Source organism: Octopus sinensis, linkage group LG18, assembly GCF_006345805.1.
Source record: "Octopus sinensis linkage group LG18, ASM634580v1, whole genome shotgun sequence".
NCBI classification, from domain to species: domain Eukaryota; kingdom Metazoa; phylum Mollusca; class Cephalopoda; order Octopoda; family Octopodidae; genus Octopus; species Octopus sinensis.
This window is the reverse complement of record NC_043014.1, coordinates 34379375-34394072: the sequence shown is the minus strand read 5'-3', so window position 1 is coordinate 34394072 and position 14698 is coordinate 34379375. Positions and strand designations below refer to the sequence as shown.

The window sequence follows — 14698 nt, the reverse complement described above, 5'->3', positions numbered from 1 at the left end:
CATGTTTTACATGCTGGCACAGATTGGCTGGGGTCACTGTTGCTCTGGTAGAGATGTACAAAATGTTCATATATTTCATTTCATGTTTGGTTTCTATGACCCGACACCCTTCCTCAAACCACCCTCTTTACTGCATACCTCTTTTCATGGTTGCCAGCACTAGAAAGACTGTTACGTCTTTGACAACACTAAAGAGTCCTCCTAACTCTATACTTTATGTTTTAGAGCAACAGCACCAGAGAGGCTAATGGTGAAGGAATGACATATAACCAGAGATGGATGAATGGTGAAAATGAATGACAGATGTTGTATAGGATACATGCAATCCGATGAAGTTTGTTACCAACCCGGCTGAAATCGGCTCTGGCTCTGTAGTACAAATGTCTTGTTTTCATAAGTTTTGAATCAAAATCTTCCACCAAACCTTAGTCACAATTTATGTTCCTAACACTAGCTTAATGATAACTAAGTTATTTTACTAAATTCTTTGTTATAGTTAAAGTAATTGAAAGAAACACAGAACATTTCAAAATAAATACAGTAACAAAAGGGTTAAATATATGCGTCAAAATAATGAAAGCTAGGGTGATAGGGACAAGAAAAGGATGGCTAGATAGCTCCTGGAGTATCAGTTGCAAAGGGAGTAATGTACAGTGAACCAAAGAGACCCACTGCTAACCTCAGTAACATTGGCAGTTTAGTGCAGTGAGAGTGACCAAAGAGGGAGCAATAGGGACGTGAGCACCGGAGTTACGGTTTGATGGACACAAGACACATGGGTTAAAGTGGCAGAGATGATAAACAGCTGCATGATAAGAAGGATGTGTGACAAGAATGGGGAGACATAGGGTCGTTAAAAGGATGAGGGGCTATCAAGAAAGCCAAAGATGTAGTCTTGACAGTTTATCTAAATCTATACTTATATATATATATATATATATATATATATATATACACACACACACACACACACACATACAGATAAATATATACACGTGCACATATGTATCATATATACACATAGTTATATACACATAGACCTATACACACACACACACACGCACATACCAACTTATATGTGCATATATGTGTGTATATATATATACACACACACACACACACACACATACCTACATATATAGACACACACACACACAGATATACAGAGACAGACATATCTCTGTATACACATTTACATACATGCATATACAGATGGACAGATAAATTTGTAGATAATATAGATGCATGTTTAAAAAAAACATACATTTACTCTCACCACATAAAATGACACCTTGCTTGAACAGCATCCCCTCTACAGTACAAAGTGAAGAACTGATCTACTTTCTCAGTAATATATCAAACTCCTCTCCACTTTACATGCCCATTATTAGTTTCGTGCCACCTTTACATACACTGAGCAATGTCCATACTCAATCACTTCCTCAAAACCTTTACACTTAGTTTTACAAATTTTATCGGTGGCACGTACAAAGCACCATCCGAACGTGGCCGATACCAGTGCCGCCTTGACTGGCTTCTGTGCCGGTGGCATGAAAAAAGCACCAACCGATTGTGGCCGCTGACAGCCTGCTGGTGGCACATAAAAAGCACCCACTACACTCACGGAGTGGTTGGCGTTAGGAAGGGCATCCAGCTGTAGAAACCGCCAGATCAGACTGTAGCTTGATGCAGCCTCTTGGCTCCCAGACCCCGGTCGAACCGTCCAACCCATGCTAGCACGGAAAACGGACATTTGATGATGATGATGACAACCAACTCATTCTTCTTCAGTCAAGACAATTTTGTAATCTGTTGTCCATAGGAATGACATTTCTTACACATACTCCTTACTCAGCCATTTGCACTGAAATAGAAACCTATTACTTCAGGCAAACAGTTCTGAGGTTCTTTGTACCTTTATGTTCTAGGTGTTCCAAATGCAGTGTTTTCATCAGATCCAAATCCTTGGTGTCTCTCTATGCAACCAAATCACAAATAACAACATTCGAGAACAATGCCAGCAGCAGCCAACTGTTGAAGATCAAGTCCAGCAGTGCAGGCCACAGTGGTTTGACCACATCTGCAGGATGAGCACTGGAAGACAACCACACCAACTTTTGTGGCAGCAGTGACCCATGTACTAGAGAATCCAGCACAGTGCACCAAAGAAAACATTAGCAAAACAAATTGAGGAAGATCTGAAGTCGCAGCACCTTGACCTCAAGTATGCTAAGGCCAGTGCCATGGATTGAAAAGGTAGAAATAACATCATCACAAGAGTGTCATCCAGTGGCACCCACAGCAGCATATTGGTTGAGAGGACAGCCTCCTGCTCCGCTCACCAGCTAGAGATTTTACTACTACTTCCATGCATCTGAGATGCTATGTTTTCAATTTACCAATAACTAATATTAATTGTACCACCTAAGTAACTGAACTTTGCACCAATTTGCTCACATTGCTTAGAATGTTCTCAGTTCAGCATAGATTAGGTATATTTTATCATGCACCTGGCCCTAGAGTGTTTGTGCCCTTGAGCTTCAGTATTCTCTTTGTTATATCAGTTTAATTCAGAGTTAGTAAATGGGCTACATGCAGAGCAGACCCCATAATTTTTTGTTCTCTTTCTTCATATATCACACATTATAGACATGCATCATTAACATTCTTTTTATATCTTTCATGCAGGCCTGAATTGGGTATCATGAGACAGTATCCTAAAGCTGGATGCCCTTTCTTATGTGAACTTCAGCTTTATAAGTACTTTATTCTATGTCTTTGCAAGGGAACCTGTCAGGTGCTTCATTTATAAAAGACAGAAGAAACATTTATAATATCACCTTCAAGCACATGCACAAACAGGTGCAGGCATGGCTGTGTGGTAAGACGTTTGTTTTTCAACCACATGGGGGGTTCAGTCCCACTGCATGACATTTTGAGCAAGTGCCTTACCAAAGCCTTATGAGTGGATCTGGTAAACGGAAACCAAAAGAATCTAATTCTATATCGGTGTGTGAACACACACATTCATGTGTATATGGATTACAGGTCACCTTGCTTTGATATCATATAATAGGCTTAAATAAGTGATAATGTTTGTGTACAGTTACCAAACACCAACTTAATTAAATTTGCTAGTTATTTTACTAGATTTTTCATAATTTTGAAAATTGAAACAAAGGTAGTTCAAAATTATGGTAATAGAGGAGGCCAATTAAAAAAAAGATTGTAAAAGAAAAATCACCAAAGATAGGTGCAATGGTAAAAAAAGAAAAATCACCAAAGATAAAAGCAATGGTGAAGGAACTGCCAAGATTAAATGATTTTACACTAGTTCTAATAACACAATTAAACAGAATGTGCAGGAATCTGTTAGCCCTGATAACTGGCTTAAATGCACTATTATCAGCTCTAAAAATACACAACGCATTTATGATAAGCAGACACAGAGATCAAGCCATGAAGGTGATTGAAGAGGCTTGATGAAATCTATGTTCAGTAAAACCTATGCTAGATGAAACTAGAGCTTGATTGGATGGGTTGGGGGTGGGACAGATTTCTCTTGTGTACCTCAAGATAGAAATAACAGTGCTGTTTTTAGAGCAAGAATACTTAGCTAAAATGAAACTTCTATTTTGCATTTGTTGAACTAGAGAAAGCTGTCCGATTCCTCCACCACCTCAATGCCTACAGTTTCCTACAGGACAGCTGCATGTACTAGATACTAATATCCTTGAAGAAAAAACTAATAATAATAATTATTATAATAATGGTTATATTGAAAAAAAATAAGACATTGTACAGTAAACTTTGGTCTGAAAGCAGAAAAAGAAAATTTTGTAATTACTACAAAAAAAAAAAGAGCTTTATCGCCAAGACACTATCTGAAATATATATATTTCTTTACTGCCCACAAGGGGCTAAACATAGAGGGGACTAACAAGGACAGACAAAGGGATTAAGTCAATTACATCAACCCCAGTGCGAAACTGGTATTTAATTTATCGACCCCGAAAGGATGAAAGGCAAAGTCGACCTCGGCGGAATTTGAACTCAGAACGTAACGGCAGACGAAATACCGCTAAGCATTTCGCCCGGCGTGCTAACGTTTCTGCCAGCTCGCCTATCTGAAATGTATAACCAACCAAGAGAAAGCATAGAAGTAAAAAGTACAACAACGAACTATGGTATGTAAGACTAAATCACACTAAAGGCGTTGTTAGTTGAATCTATTGAGCATTACTAAATTAAAACAAAGAGCACATTGGATGTCAAAGTAAACTGGTAGGTAAATGAAAGCAAACTGTCCAGTCTAAACAATTGCCATTAGAAAATTGATTTAGGAAAGAATGTCTTTTCAGTGACATATCTATCCACTCTCTGACCAGGACATTGCTGGTAAAAATAGTTGAAAGACTTATCTAATTAGAAGATAGACATGGAGTAAAACTTAAAGGAGCCTCCATGCAGTCACTCTACGAGCTACAAATATTAGGAAAATCCCCCTCAAATCACACCCTAGTGTTTTAAAAAAAGTATGGTCATATTGTAGACTGTATCATCATCATTTATTCATAGAACTAATAATTGTTTGTGGAAACCACTGCGTATTTGCAGAATTGTAAATATAATTCGCAATTGTTTATGGCTTTTTTCGTGACAATATATATTTTTCACATTTTTTAAGGCTAAATTATTAATAATAACATACCATATTTGCAGGCTTGCTGGACACCCCTTCACAGCTGAAGCTCCATCTGATTAGAATAGCCACGCATCACGACACTTGATTTTTTTTTTCTTGTATCTTGTATCTCTTATTCCTGCTTTCAATCAAAGTTTGCTAATTAGTATAGCAACATCTATCTATATTTCACACACACACTCTCTCTCCTTCTCTCACTGTATTTGTCTATCAACAACATCAACCTCACAGTGTAGTGAAAGTATATATCACGTGACCAACCAGGCCATCAGATGTTGCTACACATCGCTGGTCAATGATGCCACCCTGCTGGCTAAGCAAGCAGGCCAACAGAAGAAAAAGTAAGAGAAAGTTGTGGTGAAAGAGTACAGCAGGGATCACCACCAGCCCCTGCCAGAGCCTAGTGGAGCTTTAGGTGTTTTCCTCAATAAACACTCAAAACACTCGGTGTGGGAATTGAAACCACGATCCTATGACCGTGAGTCCGCTGCCCTAACCACCGGGCCATTGCGCCTCCACTGAAAGTGTGTGTATATATATATATATATATATATATATATATATATATATATATACATATATATATATATATATATATATACATATATATATATACATATATATATATACATATATATATATATATACACACACACACACACACACACACACACATACTGTGTATCACACCAGTATTACTTGGACTAGCAATGAGAGATCAAAGATACATACAACACGAGACTGAACGTTAATTTTATACCAATGATTCTTTTTTTTAACGTCATCGCTACATTTGACCATACACAATATTTCAACAGGATAATTTTTAAGGTTGTGAGCCAATATAGCCTCATTGAAATTAGGATACCAGCTGGTCCCCTTCAAAATCATGATTATTTTTAATTTCTGCTCAATCTCCCATTCATGGTATCTGCATATTAGACGCAATGAAGATTTTTGTTGAGTGCTGTGTTTTTCACAGCGTGTTATTAAAGCCTTAAAATGCCACCCAAACGCTCTACACCTTCTAAGGCTTCTGTGGTCACCCATCAGCACAATAAATACATGGTGCCAATCTCATTCATGGCCTTGTTTCTCTGTTCTGATTCAAACTGTTGCTTTTGTCCAATTTCATTTAAGAGAAAATTTTTTGCTATTATTTTATAATAATTAGTTGTGTCAGCCATGGGTCCTAAGAAGGTTAGTGCAAAGGACAGTGCTGAATGAGGTGGAAGAGACTGGTTCTCTGGAGGAGGACAGTGTAGCAGAAAATGCTATCTCTACAAGTGACATGAAGGCAGTGTTGGCAAAGTGACAGTATGTTACTGAATTTGTTGAAAAATATCATCCTGAAAAAGTATCTACAGGTCGTGCAAGTTGCTTTATTTAATGACACTGCTGTGGTGCATTTTTGTAACATTTTGAAAGGCAGGAAAAAGAGACTTCTCTTGATATTTTCTAAAGAAATGACCTGCAAGTGTAAAAAGTGAAGAAAATGTGTCCAAAAAGCCTAAATTAAGGGGACAGTGAAGAAGGAGGAGAGAGAAATAGAAAATAAAGAGGATTATAGAGGGATCCCCCTTCTTCTTCACTGTCCCGTCTTTCTTCTACTCCTTACTATCTTTCATTCCTTCACCCTTCCCCTCACTCTCTTTGTTTCTTTCCCTCATCCTATCTCTTGTCCCCCTTCCTCTCTGCCTGTTGGTAACACGTGACTACAGGCCATTTCTCTCTCACCTCCGTCTTTTCTGGACCAGATGTCCACCTAGCTGGATGTCATTTCTCTTGCCTCCCGACATTTTTTTCTCTTCTACTATTTTCTTCCCTTCTATTTATTCTATATCCTTTTAAAATTTCTCCCAGGTGTTACCCTTTACAATTAGTCATGGCCTAACAACCCTTAATGTTTGTCATCGTCGATTGTTTACTCTGTATGTACACTGTTTTGTTTGTTCATTTGAAGCCCTAAATCTCCACAAATTTTATATTTTTTAAATTTCTGGATGCTGTTGTCATTGAAAGCTCGAAATAGGGTGTAATAAACAGTCGACAACTAAGGAGGAGTTAGACTTCTTTTCGTATTTTGTCCTTTACTTATCTCTTGTGTGCTTACATATTTTTCACTTGTTGGTGATGTCCTGTACTGAATGTGTATTTTTTATTTATATATGTCTGTGTGTGTAAACGTACATGTGTTTGTATACGTACATATATGTGTGTGTGCATGTATAAACATGTGTATACATACATATATACATGTGTGTATGTATACATATATGTGTGTGTGTGTGCATAAATATGTGTGTGTGTATACATGTGTATATGTATACATGTGTATGTGTATACATATACATGAATGTGTGTTGTGTGTGTGTGTAATCTAACCTGCTGTTATATAACTGACCATTATCTTGTGAAGATAAATATAGCAGAATAAAATAGATTTAAGTACGCAGTAATTCATCCCACACAAACTCATTCTCCACAAAAGTGAAAGCTGATTTTGTAAACTGGAAGTTACTGTGTAAAGTGAAAGTATCGTGCTTTCTCATGAAATTATAAATAATACCGATTAATGGAAATAATATTTAGGAATGAGACGCTATTGTTTGGTATAGTTGGGGCGCATTTCTACATCATATAGAAAAATATCTAGAGTATTTCTATTTTGTTAAGTTGCTACCATCATTTTTACATCTGCTTTTCCCAAGCTGGTATGGTCGGGCAAGATCGCTTGGCAGTATTCTATGGCTGAATGTACTTCCAACCACCAACTCTTATCATCATCATCATCGTGATTTAACGTCCGCTTTCCATGCTGGCATGGATTGGACAGTTTGACTGAGGGCTGGCAAGCCAGAAGGCTGGAAGTATCATGCTTTTTCGTGAAATTATAAATTATACCAATTAATGGAAATAATAATTAGGAAATGAGATGCTATTGTTTGGAATAGCTGGGGCGCATTTCTACATCATACAGAAAGATATCTAGAGTATTTCTATTTTGTTAAGTTGCTACCATCATTTTTACAACTGCTTTTCCCAAGCTGGTAATGGTCGGGCAATTTCGCTTGGCAGTATTCTATGGCTGAATGTACTTCCAACCACCAACTCTTATCATCATCATCATCGTGATTTAACGTCCGCTTTCCATGCTGGCATGGATTGGACAGTTTGACTGAGGGCTGGCAAGCCAGAAGGCTGCACCAGGCTCCAATCTGATCTGGCAAAGTTTCTACAGCTGGATGCCTTTCCTAATGCCAACCACTCCGAGAGTTGTAGCAGGTGCTTTTTACATGCCATTAAGCACAAGGGCCAGTCAGGTGGCACTGGTAATGACCACGCTTGAATGGTGCTTTTTACATACCACTTTATTCCATACTGAAACTGCCAAGCTGCAGGAACATAAATCTTACCACAGCTGAAGCAGTATCAATGGGAAGACATGATTCCCATACTAATTTCATCTACCAAAATTCTCTCTCAGAATAGTCATCAACCCAAGGATTAATAGAAGACACCCAAATTCAAGTACTTTTAATAGTTACTTATTCTTGAACTTTACTTTATTCGTCCTGTATACTTGATTTTAACTGTTATTTGTTAAGAAGTTAAACAATTTCCTGTTGTGTTTTCCTTCAGTGTGAACTTCAAATATATTATTTTGTAAAATATTTCACTGCTTACTTATGCACATTATTCAAGAGAGAGATGAATATCAATTTTCATTTAATTCAGTTTAATAAATAATTTAACAAAAAAATAACATAGTACATTCCCGTAACACAGATGCTTGTAACCTAAAGGCTTTCTCTTTTGCAGTAAGGAATTCCTGACCACTGCTCGAGAGATCAAGCACCATAGTGCAATCGGAAATACTATTGTGCAGCAGGTGATAGGTGACTTCATTTGAACCAGTTTTTTTTAGTTTTTTTTTATCCTGTTCCAAATTTGTGCATATGTTTAATACCATTAAGTACATACACATTTAATTATCTTTATATATAAAGCTGAAGTTGTCTGTGTGTGGCAGGTTTGGTAGCCTTCAACTAACACTATCTCCTCCGAGACCCTGTGGCGCAAGTTGACCAAAATTGAGATGATGATAGAAGAAGGCTTGCTCTTCATTCCGAAGAAGAAAAAATTCAAATCGGACCATGTTAAGACCAAAAATTATTTACATCAAAAAGATGCTTTTTTTTCTATGAAAATCCCTATTTTTTTACAATTTTTTTACTGCTGTGTCGCCATTTTTCGGTGTATTTCAACCAGCAAAATGTTCACTTAAAGAGAATAACGAGCTACATAACGCAAAACTTTTACTTTTCAAAAATTTCAATTCTAAAGTGTCAAAAAGAAAACAAACCCGAGCAATGTCGGGCTACACTGCTAGTTCTAAATAAAACAAACATAAATGTAAAAGAGAAAATGCACATTTATCCTCTGCCTCAATTGCTAATTAACCCCTTATTGTATCCACCCCAAATATCCTACCTATTTTATGTTCAAACTGGCCAGATCTGGCCTCTCACACCTACCCTACAATGTCAGTCTAAAAATAAACCATCACATTATCAAAATTATAAAGCTCAAAGATAATGCATGATTAATTGAAAACAATTTGAATAAATAAGCACTAACATTTGATTGAGTCCTACTTGTACTTGTGGCGACATTCACTCAGGGCAGGTTTCTTCTACCACCCTCAAGGCATCTCGAACCATGGCTGCCCACGCATGACGGTCCTGCGCCAGTTCACTGGAGATAGCGAGCCAGTCACGGTTCCATCGGCGCAGGCCGACCACCTGCAGTCCCGTGAGCACGGAGAGGTCCTCCTTGATCGTCGTAACCCAGGTCTTCAGCTGCCTGCCCACGCGTTTCCGCCAGCTGGGAAGTGGAGTTGGGAGAAGGACATCACGGCTCAGTTCACTTCTTCCATAAATTCTCAATGGCAAATACAAATTTGATTGAGTAATATGAATTCCGAAGGGTTAAAAGATGTGTATTCTTTTCAAACACATCCAACATATCCTAAAACTAAGTTAACCCTACAGCATTCACATTATTCTGTCAAAAGTAATGCTTATTTATTCACATTATTTTGAAAGAATCATGCATTATCTTGTACCTTTGAGATTTTGATGAAGTGACTTAATTTTTAGAGTGATATTGTAGGGTTGGTGTGAGAAGGTAGATCTGGCCAGTTTTAACATAAAATAGGTAGAACATTTTGACCGGACACATAAAACAGGTAGAATACTTTGGCCATTTGAAATGCTAAAGGGTTAAACGAAAGCCATCAATTAAATTAGTTCTTTAGATGAGTTTGACTAACAATTTGATATGCTTTTCACACTTATAGCAAATGATCAAAATCATTGAGTATTGAGTGAATGGTTTCTTTGTTGGTACCAAAGTTCTGGTATGTCAGTTTAATATATTGGGTTGTCCGGAAAGTTCATGCCGATTTTTAAAGGAAAGAAAAAGGTCAATAAATACTTGCCATTACATTTTTAATCAACTAAATATGAACCATTTTGTTGCACAATGTGTCTCCATCTTTCCTTTAACTTGAAAATACCCTCTTCCCAGAATTGAGGTGGTTTCATGGTAAAGAATTCATCAAGGTATCTTTTTATGTCATCCAAGGAATTGAAATTTTTACCATTAAGACTATTCTGCAGAGACCTAAATAAGTGGAAATCCGAAGAAGCAATATCTGGTGAATATGGAGGGTGGGGTAACACATCCCAGCCGAGCTGCAGCAATTTTTGTCTGGTTCCCAAAGCATCAAGTGCCGAAAATGAACTTATCTTCCATTTTAAAGGGTTACAGAATTAACACAGGTTATAGGAACATAAATCTTCTTCCATGAAAAAATAGCTTAAACTGTGTTCTAAATGGAGGTGTAGTCAAATCCTATTTTACGGACTCAACCACGTTCTAAAATATGTCGAAAGGTAAGCTACTATAAATTGGCACAAACTTTCCGGACAACCCAATAGTATACAGTTTATCTTGAATTGACAGCAGAAAGACTCACTGTCAAAAAGAAAGGTTCAAAAGTACTGTCCACTATTGTTATCTTGACAATCCTCTCAAGAGAAAACAAACAATTCTTCTCCATAACACTCATAGTATCTTCAAGTCATCAACTTTCTTACCTTTCCCTTACAACAAACACTTTCTAACATAGACACATGATTAAAATTTTGAGAGGGAGCAGCATAGTTGATTAGACCTTTAGCATTCAAATTACTCTGTCAAATGAAATATTTATTTATTGGCATTATTTTGAATTAAAAATGCACTATCTCATAGCTTCAAGATTTCGATTAAGTGTTTGTTATTTTCAGAATGATATTGTTAGGTAGGTGTGAGAGGCCACACCTGGCTGAATTGAAAATAAAACAAGTAAAATATTTAGGCCTGATATGGCCAGTCTAACTCTTTTGTTACCATATTTCTGTCAACATATGCTGCTTTTGCTTCAATTAATTTTGAAGATAATAAAGAATTCAGTAAAACAATTCTCACTAATAACCCTTTACTATTTAAGCCGGCCATATCCGGCCAAAATAGTTAATCTGTTTTATGTTCAAACTGACCAGATCCAGGCTCTCACACCTACCCTACAATGTTATTCTACATTAAGTAATTACACCATCAACATCTTGAAGATATGAGACAATGCATGATTAATTCAAATTAATGAGAATCAATAGGCATTATGTTTGATTGAATAATCTGAACACTAAAGGGTTAAGCTGGGGTCTGAAATAATCTAGCATAAAATTTTAATGAGAAGATTATAATTTAGACTACTTTAAAGCAGTAAATTAATGATACAGAACGTGGGAACGATCTCAAGCAGATTGGTATCAAATGGTTAAATGCTAACGAGTTAAACCCTAGTCATTTGATTGGTATTTATTTAATCAATGCTGGAAAGATAAATAGCAAAGTCAACCTACAGCAAAGGGGATTTGTAGTCAGAACATAACTAGATACTGCAAGATATTTCATTCCTTGCTCTACTAATTCTGCCAACCAGATAAACCATATATTGAGGTGGGAGGTGGGTAGAGTTGATGAGATCAATCCTTGTGCTTTGTTGGGACATATTTTGTCAATTTCTATAGGACGAAAAGTAAAATTGACCTTAGCAGGATCTGAATTTGAAAATGATTAAGTGCAGCTGATCTGACCACCATCATTACCATTCTGTATCTACTTGTTACATTTTAAGGCATTTTACAGATCTTTGGGGTTTGAATCACTATCTCCAATTTTGTTCCAATTGTTTTCAAATTTGGTATATGGATTAAGTTTTGTATACTAATTATGAAAATGAAAATCATTTTTCCTATAAATTTATAATTAAAAAGTTATTAGCCTTCAAAGTTAACAAAATTTGTGTATTTTAGCCAATCAGAAGCGAGTATTTTGCACATCACCATGAAGTTTAGTTAGCATGGTAAGCAAAGAATTCTGTTTCTATAGTAACCAAGGAGTGTAACCACCACATGTTCCATAACTGTTTGCAAAGAACTGTTGCCATAGTAACCAAAGATACTGTGCATGCGCACAAAGAGTGTAAACCCCCCACTTCTCCCTATTGTGACAGATGATGGAAGAGACAGCGAACGTACTGCTAATTGGCTGAAAACTCTGAACACCTGTAACATTTTCACAAATGTTTCTGGAACAAATGAATAACAAATTCAGATTCCATCACAAATTACATCTATATGCTACATTAAAAAAATGTTTTGAAGATTTCGACATGCGGTGACCCAAACCACAATGATCCCATTTTACTATCATCTTCGTTTAGATCCAACCCCCTTCTCTTTTATCTTATACATGTTTCAGTCATTAGACTGCAGCCATGCTGGGGCACCACCTTGAAGAACTTTTAGTCAAATGATTTAACCCCAGTACCTTTCTTTTAAAGCCTGGTACTTATTCTATGGATATCATTTGCCAAACCATTAAGTTACAGGGATATAAACACACCAGCTGTGAAGAAGAAGTAGGGGACAAACACATGCATAAAGACACACACATATATAGATATGTGTCTGTATATATATATATATACATATAATAATAATAATAATAATAATATGAGGGAATATTATTCCAAACTTACAGGGAAAAATTCAATTTAGAAATACTAAATCAAATTTCACAAAATATAATATATATATATATAATATATATATATATATATAGATACTGTAATTTAATTTTTCATTATTGAATTGATAAAATGTGTTTTTTTTCTATTTTTTTAATTTATATATATATATATATATATATATATATATATATATATATATACACACATATATGATGACTTTCAGTTTCTGTCTACCAAATCCATCCACCCACAAGGATTTGGTCGGCCCAAAGCTACAGTAAAAGGCACTTGCCCAAGATGCCATGCAGTGGGACTGAACCCAGAACAATGTGGTTGGGAAGCAAGCTTCTTACCACACAGTCACGCCCACTTTATTGTGTACTATGTCAAATACTAAAAACCTTTGAAAATTAGCAGTACTTGTTTAAATGTGAATTTTTAACCCCAACCCTTCTAACCTTTTTTTTTTCTTTTTCTTGATTATGCTTTTTTTTTTCTAAAAACAGTCTTCAGATTTTTATATTGAAAATTAGAGATTTTGAATATGCAAGTTATTGTTTTTTTTTTTTTTTTTTATTTTTAAATTTAGAAAATACTTAAAAAATGAGTGAGAAACATCAACATTGCAGACTTTTCGTTTTTGAAAGAGTGACAATCATTTTACAATGTCTAAGGGTCATGACAGAATTAAATGACAGCAAAGTCAACCAGTTTAGTAAATTCAAGTCTCCTGGCCACCAGACTTGTTAGGCCAGTTCTTAGAACAAAGCACATTAGTGAAGGTGAAACTCCTACTTCATTACGTCTCAAAGACTCATCCACCCCTCTCAACCCAATGAATGGTTTAGAAAAGTATTTATATATTGATTAAAATAGCAGCACTCTCTTTCAAAATAATGAAAGTAATGTCTATTGAATAATGATAGCATTAGTATTTCGGTTTCATATTCTGAGAATTTTAAATGTTTCGGTTTCATTTTGATAAGAATGAAAATATATGTAATTACGAATCAAAACTAAATATATTCATATGTTTCAAATGCAAAGGAAATATATTTATTGATAAAAAAAAAAGTACATTTATATCTATAAATGAACACATATAAAACTAATAGAAAACAGTTGTAAATTTCTTAATCCTAAGTATAGCTGTGTGGTAAGAAGCTTGCTTCCTAAACATATGGCTACAGGCTCAGTAGCACCACCTGGCACCTTGGGCAAGTGGCTTCTACTATAGCCTCAGACCAACCAAAGCCTCGTGAGTGGATTTGGTAGACGGAAACTTGAATAAGCTCATTGTGTGTGTGTGTGTGTGTGTGTGTGTGCGCGTCTTTGTGTCCATCTCCCAACACCACTTGGCGATTGGTGTCGATGTGTCTATGTCCCCTGTAATTTAGCAGTTTGGCAAAAGAGCAAAAGAATAAGTCCCAAGTTTTAAAAAAACAAAGAACTGGGGTTAGTTCATTTGACTAAAAATTTTTCAAAGTGGTGCCCCAGCATGGCCACTGACTAATGACTGAAACAAGATAAAATGCTGGAATTAATGTTCAAAATATAAGTCAAAGAATTAAAAATTCTACTAGTTGACACAGCATACTCTAACAAAAAACTGAGATTTCTTGCATTTGAGGACTGGCTGGAGAGGCATCTACCATTTCTTGTGGATTTGATTCATCCTACTCTTCTAATTTAGAATCTTCATTACAAACAGCTTGACATATTTCCAACCCCCATCATAGCTCCCACTTCAACTTTCTCATTAACAGTCAACTAATTTCCAAACTTTTCTGCCAAAGCTTCTACCAAAAATTTCATTTGTAAAGGGCTTGTTTTAGAAAATCTATTTT

The 14698-nt window shown here is 36.1% G+C and overlaps 1 protein-coding gene across 4 annotated transcripts in view; it reads right to left on the bottom strand.

The window, feature by feature from the left end:
* Positions 1-14698, bottom strand: part of LOC115221558 (tyrosine-protein phosphatase non-receptor type 1) — a 111245-nt gene that overhangs the window by 88955 nt on the left and 7592 nt on the right. The gene's annotated exons all lie outside the window — the stretch shown is intronic.